Raw genomic sequence first — 14,678 nt, 5'->3', positions numbered from 1 at the left:
TGGGGAGATTCTATATTACACAGAACTACTGCATTACCATAGCATGCCCATGGAGAAACACTGTATCGGAGCACAGTGTGAAGGAAAAGTATGTGACCTCTGAACTTCTGCCTTTCACACAAAATGCAGATGGATTGATACATAGTGCAGATGATTCTTTAAAAAGATCTTCCTCATTCTGGGTTATTTTAGCCCAATCTCTGTTCTAAGGTGATAGTTTCTCTGGTATCCAATGGTACCGCTAACGTTTTAATTACAATCTTGAGCTTTGTTCTATAAGGAGTGCTTCCACTTAAGATGTCTTTGTTTAATCTTTCAGTTTAAACTATATTATACCCTCCAGAAGACAAAAAGAAGGAGGAAAAATTATGGAATAGAAGACAGGGGAATTTCCCACATGGTGAATGTACAAAGAAGCGGATGATGCATGCATTGATCAGCTATTGATGCCAAGTAGTTGTCTTTTTTTGTGTGTGTAATAGTCAGGGTAGTCCATAGCACTATACAAAAAAGATCACGAGGGCTTCCCTGGTGGCGCGGTGGTTGAGAGTCTGCCTGCCGATGCAGGGGACACGGGTTCGTGCCCCGGTCCGGGAAGATCCCACATGCCGTGGAGCGGCTGGGCCTGTGAGCCATGGCCGCTGAGACTACGCGTGCGGAGCCTGTGCTCTGCAACGGGAGAGGCCACAACAGGGAGAGGCCCGTGTACCGCAAAAAAAAAAAAAAAGATCATGAACATTAAAGCTGATGGCAGGATTGTATGTATGATATTCACAAACAAAAAGGAATTTAAATCATCTGTTCTCAATGACTGCTAATCATACTACACAGAAAAATACAATATTAAAATATTTCATCCTCAATGAATTAATCTCCCTTAGAAAATGTGATTGTTACAGGTAAAATATAGCATTTAGAACTTTCATTTAAAAATACAAATTTTAGGGCTTCCCTGATGGTGCAGTGGTTGAGAGTCCACCTGCCCATGCAGGGGACACGGGTTCGTGCCCCGGTCCAGGAAGATCCCACATGCTGCGGAGTGGCTGGGCCCGTGAGCCATGGCCGCTGAGCCTGTGCGTCCGGAACTTGTGCTCCGCAACAGGAGAGGCCACAACAGTGAGAGGCCCGCGTACTGCAAAAAAAAAAAATTCAAATTTTATAAAAATTTTTAGAATTTTTCGAAGGGGAATTATAAAAGTCGAATAGGAATGATAAAGAAGATTCTACTTTCAGGTGAAGTGTGTCAGTTTTATGAAAAATATTCTTTGTTGTGAAAATAATGAAAGGAAAGAATACCTGAATTTCTCTAAAACCACTAGTTCTAGTTATCCAGTTGCCATTTTGGTAGTATTAACAAGAAAACACATTTACAATTTAACTGCAGTCATCTGTCAAATAGGATAGTATAAATGTTGCATATGCATTAGGTTGAACATTACTTATGTATATTTTATTTTATTGTTATTTATTATTTTTTTTGTAGTACGCGAGCCTCTTACTGTTGTGGCCTCTCCCGTTGCTGAGCACAGCCTCCGGATGCGCAGGCTCAGCGACCATGGCTCACGGGCCCAACCACTCTGCGGCATGTGGGATCTTCCCGGACCGGGGCACGAACCCGTGCCCCCTGCATCGGCAGGTGGGCTCTCAACCACTGCACCACCAGGGAAGCCCTAACATTACTTATGTATATTTTAAAATATAGGGGTCTTTCATTTAATCTTTTGTTAATTTGGACTACACACTTAAGTCTTATTATAATACTCTATAACTATTTGGAAACATTTTTCTTAACTTCTGGCCCTGAAATCCATTCTAATGCCTTTATCAATAGTCACTGTAAGCAAATGAAATTAGTATTTTTTGGCCTTAATATGAAGTTCAAAACTTAATATATTTGAAGGTGTGATGAAGTGACACCATCTTTCCATTTGTTTATATGGTCTGAAATCACAGTTCTGCACCGTGGACAGTTTTCTCTCTTCAAAAAATTCATGTTGACAGATAAGAATTGGCTTTTGAAATTCAGCTTGACATATTGAACAAATATCATCCACATCTGAACACTGTCTCTTACTGGCAGCCACTTCGTAACTTGGTAGTGTAAAAACTGTTGGCAATTATTAACAAATCGAAGGAGAAAAACCATATGATCATCTCAATAGATGCAGAGAAAGCTTTCGACAAAATTCAGCACCCATTTATGATAAAAACCCTCCAGAAAGTAGGCATAGACGGAACTAACCTCAACATAGTAAAGGCCATATATGACAAACCCACAGCCAACATCGTCCTCAATGGTGAAAAACTGAAAGCATTTCCACTGAGATCAGGAACAAGACAAGGTTGCCCACTCTCACCACTCTTATTCAATATAGTTTTGGAAGTTTTAGCCACAGCAATCAGAGAAGAAAGAGAAATAAAAGGAATCCAAATTGGAAAAGAAGAAGTAAAGCTGTCACTGTTTGCAGATGACATGATACTATACACAGAGAATCCTAAAGATGCTACCAGAAAACCGCTAGAGCTAATCAATGAATTTGGTAAAGTAGCAGGATACAAAATTAATGCACAGAATTCCCTTGCACTCCCATACACTAATGATGAAAAATCTGAAAGTGAAATTAAGGAAACACTCCCATTTACCATTGCAACAAAAAGAATAAAATACCTAGGAATAAACCTACCTAAGGAGACAAAAGACCTGTAGGCAGAAAGTTATAAGACACTGATGAAAGAAATGAAAGATGATACAAATAGATGGAGAGATATACCATGTTCTTGGATTGGAAGAATCAACATTGTGAAAATGACTATACTACAAAGCAATCTACGGATTCAATGCAATCCCTGTCAAATTACCAATGGCATTTTTCACAGAGCTAGAACAAAAAAATCTCACAATTTGTATGGAAACACAAAAGACCCCGAATAGCCAAAGCAATCTTGAGAAAGGAAAATGGAGTTGGAGGAATCAGGCTCCCTGACTTCAGACTATACTACAAAGCTACAGTAATCAAGACAGTATGATACCGGCACAAAAACAGAAATAGAGATCAATGGAACAGGATAGAAAGCCCAGAGATAAACCCACACACATATGGTCACCTTATCTTTGATAAAGGAGGCAAGAATATACAATGGAGAAAAGACAGCCTCTTCAATAAGTGATGCTGGGAAAACTGGACAGCTACATGTAAAAGAACAAAATCAGAACACTCCCTAACACCATACACAAAAGTAAACTCAAAATGGATTAAAGACCTAAATGTAAGGCCAGACACTATAAAACTCTTAGAGGAAAACATAGGCAGAGCACTCTATGACATAAATCACAGCAAGATCCTTTTTGACCCACCTCCTAGAGTAATGGAAATAAAAACAAAAATAAACAAATGGGACCTAATGAAACTTAAAAGCTTTTGCACAGCAAAGGAAACCATAAACAAGACAAAAAGACAACCCTAAGAATGGGAGAAAATATTTGCAAATGAAGCAACTGACAAAGGATTACTCTCCAAAATTTACAAGCAGCTCATGCAGCTCAATATCAAAAAAACAAACAACCCATTAAAAAAATGGGCAGTAGACCTAAATAGACATTTCTCCAAAGGAGACATACAGATGGGCAAGAAGCACATGAAAAGCTGCTCAACATCACTAATTATTAGAGAAATGCAAATGAAAACTGCAATGTGGTATCACCTCATACCAGTTAGAATGGGCATCATCAGAAAATCTACAAACAACAAATGCTGGAGAGAGTGTGGAGAAAAGGGAACCCTCTTGCACTGTTGGTGGGAATGTAAATTGATACAGCCACTATGGAGAACAGTATGGAGGTTCCTTACAAAACTAAAAATAGAACTACCATATGATCCAACAATCCCACTACTGGGCATATACCCAGAGAAAACCATAATTCAGAAAGGCACATGTACCCCAATGTTCATTGCAGCACTATTTACAATAGTTAGGTCATGGAAGCAACCTAGGTGTCCATGGACAGATGAATGGATAAAGAAGATGTGGCACATATGTACAATGGAATATTACTCAGCCATAAAAAAGAATGAAATTGGGTTATTTGTAGAGATGTGGATGGATCTAAAGACTGTCATACAGAGTGAAGTAAGTCAGAAAGAAATAAACAAATATACTAACACATATATGTGGAACCTAGAAAAACAATACAGTTGAACCAGTTTGCAGGGCAGAAATAGAGACACAGATGTAGAGAACAAATGTATGGACACCAAGGGGGGAAAGTGGTGGGAGGCGGTGATGAATTGGGGGATTGGGATTGCCATGTATACACTGATGTGTATAAAATAGATAGCTAATAAGAACCTGCTGTATAAAATAATAAAATTCAAAAAAAAATATTGGCAAAACCCTGTCTGAAATTTTTAGGTGTGCAAAAAAGTCTAGAACTTTTAGTGTGAGGTAGAGTAAAGCCAGCAATATCCCAAGAATCCATCTAGTTACATTACCAAACTCCCCATAGCTTATAAGGTAACGAAAGCAAACTGGTATGGGAACAAAAGTTTGGTAATAGTGACATAATTCTTCTAAAATCATATGCCAGTAACCCTTGGATTTAAAAGGCATGATTTATCACAGGTTATTGAATATAGTTCCCTGTGCTGTACATGGAAAAGAATATTAAAAAAGAATGTCTGTATGTGTATAACTGAGTCTCTTTGCTGTATAGCAGAGATAGGCACAACATTGTAAATCAACTATACTTAAATTTTAAAAATTAAAAATATAAAATAAAAGAAAAGGCATGATGAAAGAAGGCACCAGTAAAATAGGCATTTTAAGCCCATGAAGAGGAATTTCAGAATGAAGTCTGTAATTCCAGCAATCGAAGCACTTCCCAGAAGCTTGAATGGGGTCTAGAGCAGGCTTTTTAAAAGTTAAGCTATAATAAAGTGACTGAGAATAAAAGGTGTAATATGAAAGAATGGAAGATCCTGCTATGAATACCAGTAACCAAGCACACTGAATCTCTGAGCACCTTTCTCTTAGAAAAACCTGATTTAAAATGCTTTTGGTTGCATGTATAAAAGTTGTAAGTAGCCCAATTCCAAGGGCAACTCCTGTTGTATGCTGTATAACAAGTTTGACACCCAGAATCAAAATAAATAGAACCCCTTGAAGTTTGCAACCCCTTGAAGAGATATCGGAATTGTGAGAAGGAGCTACTACCATGATCTCCAGACTCCGTGTCAGTATCATCAGGCTGCCTTGCTACATGGTGGAGGTGACTCTGTAGCGACTATGTACACGTTCCTGGGTACAGCTCTGGACACCTGACCTTATATTTCTGGAGCTTGGGTTTTCAGCACATTCTTTAGGTATGGAATTCATCTGGATATGAACATCTCCAGAATCAAAACAGGAGGCTTCTCCTATCAATCTTGTTTGGACACATGGGAGGCTGAGGCATCCTCGCTGCCTGCATCTCCTGAAGGACTGTGCAGTTGGCAACCGTTGGCTTGCATGACCCTTGAATACTTTTCTGTGATCCAGATTTCTTTGCTTCAGGGCTCTGTCTCCTCTCATGACATTGAGTGGACCGAGGCCCAGGTATCGATTGCAGGAACAACGGGAGATGCCGCCTCGAGGCCTTCAGTCAGGGCCATCACCTTCAAACCCCATGACCAACAACTCCAGCCCTGCTAGACAGTCAAAATAGTTGTCTTTCCAACGTCAGTATAACCCAGTATAAATAACTGTTGAGCTAAAGGAAGTACAGATTTCAAGTACCTTTCCCATCCCTCTCCCTCAGTTTTTGATAAGCAAGGTAAACATAAATAGGGCCCAGACCCCCAGACGCCCAGGAGCAACACAGTTCTGACCCCCTGGCTCTCCGTCTGCCCCTGGTGTTATTGAGAGGCCTAACATTTATAGACGAGACTCCTGATTTGCTCACCTTCACTCCCCCTGTATCCTCAGGCATAGACTTGTGGCTGCTCCTCCTACCATGGAGGTGGTCCACATGAGGTAGGGCAGGGAGGATGGGCATATGTTGCCCTTGGGTCAAAATCGAGATGAAAATTTGCATTCCTCTCACTGACTCTGCATTCCGAGGATTTAATGAGCTGTTTTGAAAGATGCTTGATGAAGTGATATTTTCACATAGATATTTTACTATTTATATAAGGAGAAAAAAAAACTGGTCTCTGTGGGCTTCAAGAGGAACATGCTTCAAACGACGGTGGGAGGGCCTAGCTGTCTGGGAAGATACAGGATCTGTAAGCCAGTTGTGATTCTATCTCCAGTCAACAGGGTGAACCACAAGTTTTGTTCTCAGATCACATCTCTGATTACTTTGACGGTGTCACTTCTTCCTCTGAAATCTTCGGTGACTCTGTATGCTGATAGAAATATTCCAATTTCCTTAGCCTTTTATCCAATCTTTCCCTAATTTGAGTCCAACCTGCTTCTCTAGTCTTCTTTTAGCTCACTTCACAAATCTTACACCTCAGGTTCCTTCAAAAACAAAAAATAAATAAAAGAACTTGTCCTTCCCTGAAAACAGGCTCTCCAGCTAGTTCAGCTGCTAATTAATGAGCAGTATGACCCTGGCTAATCATTAACATCTCCAAGTCCCAGCAGCCTAGGTTGTAAAATTCGGGGGCAAGGCCTGGGCTGATGAATTTGTCACAAGTTGCCCAAGTGGATCTAACACACATCAAAGTTTGTGAACATCTGGGCTTCCCTGGTGGCGCAGTGGTTGAGAGTCCACCTGCCGATGCAGGGGACACAGGTCCGGGAGGATCCCACGTGCTGCAGAGCGGCTGGGCCCGTGAGCCATGGCCTCTGAGCCTGCGCGTCCGGAACCTGTGCTCCGCAACGGGAGAGGCCACAACAGTGAGAGGCCTGCGTACCGCCAAAAAAAAAAAAAAAGTTTGTGAACATCTGGACCTAAAACCTCCTCCACTCTGATTTTCGCATGCATTAACCATGCACTGCAATTCTCTGCCTCTGTGTGTTTGCTTAATAAAGTACCTTTTCCTGAAATGTTTCGCTTTCCCTCTAATTAACCCCAGTACACCTGTGTGTACATGTACGTACACACACACACACACACACTCACACACAATTAAGGTCCCTCAGGATGAAGTCCAACACCACCCCCTCCAAAACGTCTTGCCTGTGGGCTAAGCTTGCCTTCCTGTGCTCATTCCTCAAACACCTCCACCACAATCAGTCTTAGTTCTCAGTGGGTTTTGTTTAACGTACCACTGGTGGACTGTAAACTTCCTGAGCATAAATATCCCTTCCTGTTCATTCCTCATATTCCATATTATTCATGGGAATAGCTCATGAGAGTAGGTTGAATTGAGTTAAATTGACATGAATCCATTGAGAGACATCTTAGTGAAGGTGACTTTTTGGAGGGTCTTGGGAAGATTGCTGGTTAGGGTGGAGGTCCTGTGTCTCTCTGGCTGTCGTGAAAACTTGACCAGTCACATTCCCTGTCTCTCTCCACACGTGACTGTGGACTCAAAGTAATAAGAAAAGCGCAGCTGTTTTTTGTCAAAATCAGATGATTTTTATATCTGTAATCTTGCAGCCAGAGCGGTTGAGCCGATATATTTAATGACTCACTCTATACAGACGAAAGTTTGTTCTTGAGAAATGAGGAGGGGGAGCCATTAATCTTTTCTAAAATAAACAGAGTCGTAATGACTCTTTAATCTGAAGAGTAGAGATCTTGAGCTGGAACGCAGCACCCAAGGACCCGCCAAATTCCGTGGGAGTGAGGAGTGCCCAGATGATAATTGATTGTGGGATCCTTTCCCTTGTGGTCTCTGAGGAACGTTCACAGTATCACCAGATTTTAAAGGTGCTTTATCAAAGTAACTGCCCCAGCTTCATGAGAAAGAAAAGCTTGTCATCATCTAAGGCCTTTGGGGGACTTGCTTTTCTAAGCTTTGGGGTGCCCACTGGGTCAGCATTTTGCTTCGGGTTGCCTACCCCTGTGTCATATCCGTGCCCCTCCCAACCCAGCAGCCCCATCCACAAGTTCCTGCTTCTCCCCGAGGCATGGGGGAGAGAGGCTCTGTCCTCTGCTTTCCTAGTACTCACTTATTCCCTAATCCCTGAAATCTGGCCAGCATCCCCCTCGAGGTCACGAAGCATTGGCTTTCTTTGCTGCCAACCAGACTCAGCAGTCTCTTTCTGACATCCTGCTTGACTTCTCGAGGGCATGGCAGACTTCTGGACTCCCTTTGCTGCCTTGGCTTCCAACCTGATTCACCTCTGCTTCTCTTCTCTAACTTTCTCCGATGCCTCTTTCTTGCCTGTCCCTTAAATATTGGCATCCCCACACTTCTTTCTCAGGTCAGCCTCTTTTCTCCCTCTACATTCCCCTTCTTTTTTTTAATTTTTAATTGAAATATAGTTGATTTACAATATTGTGTTTCAGGTGTACAGCATAGTTATTCAGTAGTTTTGCAGATTATATTCCATTAAGGTTGCTACAAGATAATGGGTATAATTCCCTGTGCTGTATAGTATATCCTTGTTGCTTATCTATTTCATATATAGTAGTTTGTATCTGTTAATCCCATATCCCTGATTTGTCCCTCCAGCCTTCTCTCCCTACTTTGGTAACCACAAGTTTGTTTTCTGTATCTGTGAGTCTGTTTCTGTTCTGTATATACATTCATTTGTATTATTTTTTAGATTCCATATAGATTCCATTCCATGTGATAACATACAGTATTTGTCTTTCCCTGTCTGACTTATTTCACTAAGCATAATGCCCTCTAGGTCCATTCACTTTGCTGCAAATGGCAATATTTCATTCTTTTTTATGGCTGAGCAGTATTTCATTTGTGTGTGTGTGTGTGTGTGTGTGTGCACGCACACGCACACATGTGTGTCACATCTTAATGGAATCATCTGTTGATGGGCACTTAGGTTGTTTCCATGTTTTGGCTATTGTAAATAGTGCTGCTCTGAACATTGGGGCGCATGTATCTTTTTGAATAAGAGTTATTGCTGGGTTGTATGGTAGTTCAATTTTTAGTTTTTTAAGGAATCTCTATGCTGTTTTCCATGCACCAATTTGCATTCCCACCAATGGTGTAGGAGGGTTCCCTTTAACCCAAACACCTCCAATATTTGTTGTTTGTACATTTTTCTGATGATGACGATTCTAACAGGTGTGAGGTGATACCTCATTGTGAGTTTGATTTGCATTTCTCTAATAATTGGTGATGTTGAACATTTTTCGTGTGTCTGTTAGCCATTTGTATGTCTTCTTTAGATAAAATATCTATTCAAGATAATGTCATTTATTTTCACAGAACCTCGATGCTAAGGGTTCTCAAACCTCAACCCTCTCCCAAGCTACAGGCTTTTTGTTGTTGTTGTTTGGTTTTTTTTGGTACGCGGGCCTCTCACCGCTGTGGCCCCTCCCGCCGCGGAGCATAGGCTCCAGACGCGCAGGCTCAGCGGCCATGGCTCACGGGCCCAGCTGCTCTGCGGCACGTGGGATCTTCCCGGACCGGGGCATGAACCCGCGTCCCCTGCATCGGCAGGCGGACTCTCAACCACTGCGCCACCAGGGAAGCCCCAGGCTCATTTTTTGAATGCCCTGATGGACATCATTTGGACATTCTATTGGTATTTCACACTGACCATTTCCAAATCGAATGGATTATCTCTGATCCACTCCCACCCACCTACCCCTCTTCAAATAGTCTCCAGTGCATATTTTCCACTTTCTCTATTTCCTATGGTAGCACCACAGTCATCCCAGTCACCTTGTACTCTAAACCCTGGAACATGTGTGACTCCCAACCTCTCTTCCATTCCTTTCTCTGACATGTCACTATTTACCAAATTCTTAGAGTTCAGTCCTATAGATTCTGTATCTGAATTGTTTCTAATAAGACTCTTTTCCTTTCCATATCCACAACTATAATTCAAGCTCTATGTTTGTCTCACAGTAGCCTACTACTGGCGATCCTACTTCAAATGCTGTTCAAGTTAAAAAACCCTTGACACCAAGACTCAGGGGAGCTTCCCTGGTTGGCAACCTTTCACATGTGTTGTCATACATAATTGCTGGGAAATGAAGTGCATCCGCATGCAACTCCACTGGGAGGGGAGAACTGGAAGCTTGTACGTGGTTTCTCCTGGACTTCTTCCCATGAACCTTTCTCTATGCTGGTTTTAATCTGTACCCTTTCACTTTAATAAACCATAACTGTGAGCATCTGAGGGTAGTCTTGGGCATCTCCAGTACAACACATCATTCACAGTCTTCAAAACTTTAACTTATAAATTGCTAGTGACTACTTCACAACTGGTTACAACCCACCAGCAAGTCCTAACACATGGGTTGTACTTTGTGAGGGGAGAGACTATGTCTTTCTATTTTTTTATCCCCTAATGATTCCATGAACACAAAGCATCCTTCTTATTTTGATTTTGCCTCCTTTGTAGGTCTGTCTTTAAAAAAAAAAAAAATGAACTGATTTTAGGGACTTTCAAGAAGTCTGGTCCCTGATTTAGGGATGTCTCCTGATAAATCAGTAAGATGACTTCTGATTATGACTTGGGTTACGGTAAAGCTTGTCACAGAGAGAAAATTCTCTGGAACAGGCCAAAGAAAGTTTTCCTGACCATATGATGGCTATATATTTTATTTAATTAATTTTTTACATTCTTGAGTCTCATGCAAACTAGTGTTTATTTTTATTGATGTGGATAACTCTAATCTCCTGATCACCAAGGGCTGCCAATAATGAGATTCTGACTCCTTGAGGGAGGGGTGGACCCTCACATGAAGCCACCTAATTGAGGGCCTGTAATGTGAGGACATGTCTGGCTCCAGTGGGCCCTTCCTTAGACTACAGCACCACTATTCCCATCTCTGTTATGTCTCTCAATTTCTGTATAACTCATTTCTCTTTCAGAAATAAGATGTAATCTTGAAACAAGTGAGTTGTGCTTCGTGGTTCTGGTCTCCACATTCAGATAACTCTGAAAGAATTGTACTTATTTATTCAACAAATCTGGTTTACCCCAGATCTCTACAGCTGGATAAAAAGACAATATGAAAGTTTTTCCTTGTAATACTGTGTCTGGCTAACTATTCGCCTGGTACTAGAAAATTGATCTTTTTCTAAAGATCTCTAGCAATTCTGTGTCTTCTAGGGATTGCTTCTCAAACTTTAATGTGCATATGAGTCACTTGGAGATCTTTGTTAAAATTCAGGTTCTGATTCAGCAGGTTTGGGCTGGAGCATGAGATTTTGCATTTTTGAAAGTCCTCAAGTGATGCTAGTACTGCTGGTGAAGCACATTTTGAGTGCATGGCGTAAAGCAAGGCTCTAGGGAACAAACATAGGTAGACCAGGTGGTCACTTACACACTGGGATTGAAGGGGCATAAATTAAGATTCTCAGTCCTCTGCAAAGTATCCATCCCACAACCTGTCATTCTACCATCATGGTTTTATGCCTTTGTCCCTACGAAATTTTTCTGGTCGCAGGAATCCTATGTTAAAATGTAAATTCTCTTTGATGAAAACATACCTTAAATCTAGCTAATACGTTAGCAGGGATCCCCTGCAGCCAGCTGGAAACAAAGATAGCAGTCGGGCCATGAGGAAGGTTACAGTATGACCTTGCAGCACTTCAGAAAGGGATGCTATTCAAAAGGAAGGAATATCAGATAGGAATGCTTTTAGTAGCAAGTAACAGAAAACCCAATTAAGGGTGATTTAAGGAATATAGACATTTACTCATCTCACCTAATAAAAAGTTTAGCAGTTCAGGGCTCTATCATATCATCAAGAATCCATGTTCCTTCTGTCTTCTAACACCCAGTTTCTCCATCTTTGGTTATCGACTTTTAATTCTTGTGTTTATTGCCTCATGACCCCAGAATGGCTGCTGCAGTTTCAGGCATTACTCTGAAAATGGAAGGAAAGGAAAAGAGCTTTGCAAGCCACATCTGTGACTCTTACTAGGAAAGCAAAATTCTTAGCAGAAGCTTCAAGCCTTCCTTTAAAGCAATCACTGGCAAAGGGGAATGGGATTACCCTGGGCTTAGAGTAAGACACACTCCCCTGAGGTTAGGAGAGGGGCCTACCCTTCCCAATAACAAGGCAAATCCACCTATTACAAAATCAGAGAGTGAAATGTGGGGCAAATAGCACTATTAACAGTGCTTGCCCAGGGAAGAAACCAGTTTGTACTCGTAAGGGAGGCAGTAGAACACCAAAGCCCAATCTTACCAGTGCCTCAATCTGAGCTGGGTCCAGCCCTACCACACACCTCCTATATCTCCCCAGGACTACTTCTCTTTAGATCAGGAATACTGGTTTGACCTTTACTTCGAGTTCAAAAGGCTGTGTTGGAGACAGAATGTATGGTGGGTGCTTGGTTAATATTTGCTGATTGATCAAAACAGAAATGTTAAAAGAGTGTTTTGAGGTGTGAAGAGAGAGACATGGAAAAAGATGTTCAGAAGTAATGGGTCTAGCTCTTTGAATAAAACAAAGCTTCTAATAAAAAACTTTACCTTATTTAAACCTCAAAATAATCCTGTGAGGTAAGGATTATTTTCTACATCTTACAGATTAGAGCTCAGAAAAAAAAAACTTGCCCAAAGCCATGTATTTTCTAACTGGAAGATTTGGGATTCCAGTGAGCTCTCTGATTCTAATTCTCTGTATCCTCACACCAATACTTATACATTCAGGCGAGGGATTTGCTCAGAGCAGTCATCTTGTGAGTTTCATACACTTGTTCAAAGGGCTCTGCTTTGCTGAAAAAGTCTTTACACCCCCTCCTTTGGAATTGCCTTTAAGCCCACTTACTGACCACATACATATGTACATGTGCACACATGCACACACATACGGGGGGCGGGGGGGCGCTGTGTTACTTTAAGGCAGTTATATCTCAAAGCCATGAAGTTCCAGATCTACATTATCAAACATACAGCTCTAACTTGGAACACATCTTGCTTTTCCCCTTTACCCCTGCCTCTGCTCCACCAGTCATTGTTATCATCCGCCTCTTTCAGAATGATTACAGGCTTATTGAGAAAACTTTAGAACAGGAACAAAAATTCACTCTAGGGCTACATTAAGATGTTCAGCATTGTGTTTGCCTTCTTCAATTTTCTAGTAATTTTCCTACATTAGATCTCTATTCATCCAGATACAAAAAGCTTTCCACTATTTCATTGGGTATATTTTCTGATGGGAATCCAGCTCAGGCAATTACAGGATTCTAGTGGAGGGCATCTCATTTGGGCCAGCTTGTCTACTGATTTGTTTCTGCCTCCATTGATTAAATTTCTTTTGAGATGCTTCCAGCAATTAGGCATTCAGACCCTTGAGGCAAGGATCAGTGCTAGGACCCCCAACAGAAACAGATGTCTGGGAAACATATCCTATTCTTTTAACTTCGGGCTCCTTGATTCTGCCTGGTGGGGAAATTACCTGGCTTCTGTTAGTGCCGTTGGTCTTCCTCAGCCTGCATATACCTGGGCTGGGCTGTCTGTCCCCTTTTCTGAGCTACAGCAAGTATTTGGATAGAAAGAGAATGTCCCATTCCTTGGCACAGTTCTCATAAACACTCATACACAACATCAAGTCGACATGCTAGATTTGCACAGCCTTTTCAGGAGAAATAAAAAATAGATAAGGTCTGGGCTTCCCTGCTGGCGCAGTGGTTGGGAGTCCGCCTGCCGATGCAGGGGACACGGGTTCATGCCCCGGTCCGGGAAGATCCCACATGCCCCAAAGCAGCTGGGCCCGTGAGCCATGGCCGCTGAGCCTGCGCATCCAGAGCCTGTGCTCCGCAATGGGAGAGGCCACAGCAGTGAGAGGCCCGCGTACCGCAAAAAAAAAAAAAAAAAAGATAAGGTCTTTTCTAAAGTACTGAGTTATGGCAAAAGGAAAAAGGGAAAGATAGGTATAAGTGTGTGGAGAGAGGAAGGAAAGCAATTCTCACTATGTGCTGAGAACAGGCCTAGGCATTTTGGTATATGTTATGTCTTTCCATCCTCACAAGCCCGGGAAGTAAGTATTATTTTTCATATTTTGCAGATGGGGATATTGAGGCTCAGAGAGGCTAAGAAAATTGGCAAGGTCACACAGCTTATAAATGGAAAATCTGGGATTTGAATAGTCTCTCTGAGTCCATAGCCTCTTTCCATAACAGTTTGATGTTTTGAACACCTAGGACACTGTTTTGGAAAAGGCATGGAAAATAGACTCTGTCCTCCTCCTTCTGCTATAGATTCCAAATTATCTCAATGTCTCCAGCAATAACATATAGATGGTGACCACTGGAGTAAAACCACTGTCCCAACATGCTGTGGAAAGCCAAGATATGGCATTTTTAGTCCTTTGGCTGCAAAGATTGGAGCACAGGAATATAATATTCATGAAGACACAGGCCCAAGATGAATGAAGATAGCCCTGGAGATTCCTATACTGAAGTCCTAAATGAACTTCTCAGGCTCCAAACTCTAAGAATCCTTTTCCCTTAGCAGTTAAGGTTTCAGTCTCTGATCTGGCCAGACCTCTGGTCCAGCTTCAAGCTCCCTCCTCCCATACACAGGCAAAGTGCCAGAGCTCTGCCGGGCTGGGAGTCACAAAGCCAGGCACAGAGGCAGCCTTGGCTTTTCTG

General features: G+C 41.8%; 1 pseudogene; it reads right to left on the bottom strand.

Moving 5' to 3' along the window:
* Positions 1–1,885: 1,885 nt before the first annotated feature.
* On the bottom strand, positions 1,886–5,611 carry LOC136121428 (E3 ubiquitin-protein ligase RNFT1-like; annotated as a pseudogene).
* Positions 5,612–14,678: the final 9,067 nt, after the last annotated feature.

The sequence above is a fragment of the Phocoena phocoena genome, chromosome 3 (assembly GCF_963924675.1).
Source record: "Phocoena phocoena chromosome 3, mPhoPho1.1, whole genome shotgun sequence".
Classification (NCBI taxonomy): domain Eukaryota; kingdom Metazoa; phylum Chordata; class Mammalia; order Artiodactyla; family Phocoenidae; genus Phocoena; species Phocoena phocoena.
The sequence above is the reverse complement of the archived record's forward strand: the minus strand, read 5'-3'. Positions and strand labels throughout refer to the sequence as shown.